The sequence below is a fragment of the Nanorana parkeri genome, unplaced genomic scaffold (assembly GCF_000935625.1).
Source record: "Nanorana parkeri isolate BGI_ZX_2015 unplaced genomic scaffold, ASM93562v1 scaffold2751, whole genome shotgun sequence".
Lineage (NCBI taxonomy): Eukaryota > Metazoa > Chordata > Amphibia > Anura > Dicroglossidae > Nanorana > Nanorana parkeri.
Genome location: NW_017309019.1, coordinates 52,684 through 54,542, shown reverse-complemented (window position 1 = coordinate 54,542; position 1,859 = coordinate 52,684). Strand labels below are relative to the sequence as shown.

General features: G+C 55.0%; 1 protein-coding gene across 1 annotated transcript in view; it reads left to right on the top strand.

Moving 5' to 3' along the window:
• The window catches only part of CLPB (ClpB homolog, mitochondrial AAA ATPase chaperonin), a 74,138-nt gene that overhangs the window by 26,692 nt on the left and 45,587 nt on the right, over window positions 1-1,859 (top strand). The gene's annotated exons all lie outside the window — the stretch shown is intronic.

The following is a 1,859-nucleotide window of genomic DNA, read 5'->3' as shown; positions in this document are numbered from 1 at the left end:
TAGGACAGGAAGCGAGTGAGCGTTGTCAGTTTAGGAGAGGAAGTGAGTGAGCGTAGTCACCCTAGGACAGGAGACGAGTGAGCGTTGTCAGTTTAGGAGAGGAAGTGAGTGAGCGTAGTCACCCTAGGACAGGAGACGAGTGAGCGTTGTCAGTTTAGGAGAGGAAGTGAGTGAGCGTAGTCACCCTAGGACAGGAGACGAGTGAGCGTTGTCAGTTTAGGAGAGGAAGTGAGTGAGCGTAGTCACCCTAGGACAGGAGACGAGTGAGCGTTGTCACCTTAGGACAGGAAGCGAGTGAGCATCGTCACCCTAAGACAGGAAGTGAGTGAGCGTTGTCACCCTAGGACAGGAACTAAGTCAGCCTTGCCACCTTAGGACAGGAAGTGAGTAAGCATTGTCACCTAAGGACAGGAAGTGTGTTGCTGGCGGGGTCACCGGGTGAAAGTAAAAGAAGGACCCTGCAATCCAGGGAAGGAATGCGGCCGCCACGTCGGAGGACTGAGCGGCGACAACGTGTGACATTTGTGTTGTCGGCGGGTGAGAGCAGAAGGGAAGGTGCGTCATGGCTGAGCGCATCGTCTATTGTTGTCCTCCTTCCTCTCCACCTGTCCTCCTCGATCTCTCCTCCCCGAGGCACTTCCACCCTCCTCGCAGGCAGCAAGCCATTAGCCGGCCACTTAAACAGGCCACCTGGTTTCCTGCCGGGCCCCGGGGCCCCTCTGTTATCAATGACTCCATCGACCTCTGCAGGACTTGTGTGTCCAACAAAGTGTCACCTTAACCAGCCGTGGAGAGGTGGAGCCCCGCCCCTCCCCCGGTGTATGGAAGAGGAATGTACACCAGTGAAAGTGATGGAGGATCCAAACCAGGGGACAGATGGGGCCCCGCACCGGTCCCCGGGGCTGTTTACCTGCTCTTATCGCTTCCATTTGACCTGTGACCGCCGTCTAGACGCACAGATGTGCCATCACCTCACCGGACCTGGGGAGCATGCCAGAGGAGCCTAAAGTGTACCTGTCATTGGATGAGGAGCCGCTAGAGAACACTTCCCGCCCCTCGCTTCATTCCCGAAAAACGTAACGCCGGGCGAGCTCAGCCGGCGCCCGATTGGTTCATTGCAACTTCTAATGTCATGTTTGACTTTCACATTGTTCTTTACCAGCTTGTTACTTTGTATCTGAGCGGAAGAAGTGACAACGTATCTCTTATAACAGGAAACAGGAAGTGACTGCATTGTATACAAGTAACAAGATAAAATAGATACATAGTATACGCGTTGTCACATCCGGGTGATCAGATGATGGAAATCCCGCACAGCCCAGGGGGTCCGTAGATCCCGCACAGCCAGGGGGTCCGTAGATCCCGCACAGCCCAGGGGGTCCGTAGATCCCGCACAGCCAGGGGGTCCGTAGATCCCGCACAGCCCAGGGGGTCCGTAGATCCCGTACAGCCCAGGGGGTCCGCAATGCAGATTGTGATTTATTTTTGTATAACTTTCTTACAGAAATTCTGCGACATGAGATGACGATGAAGCCTGAGGTACACTGTACACTGTAAGGCCCATTTCACACGAGCGGGCCGATCGGTTCTGCATGTCAGTATTTCACGTGGACCCGATGAGATGCCGAGCGCCAGTGCATGGGCAGCCGTGTGTACATGGGCGCGATTCAACACCAACCAGGTCCAGAGACACGGGGAACAGTGTGACGCTTCCATGGACCTGACGGTGCCGGATGGGGGGTAACCTGATGTCCTCGTGTCCATTTACACCCGACTCCCCCATAGGCTGACATCGGGTCCAATCATCTCCCGGAATACAATGTATATATGTTGTGTGTGTCACTTCTCTGGTGCTGTGC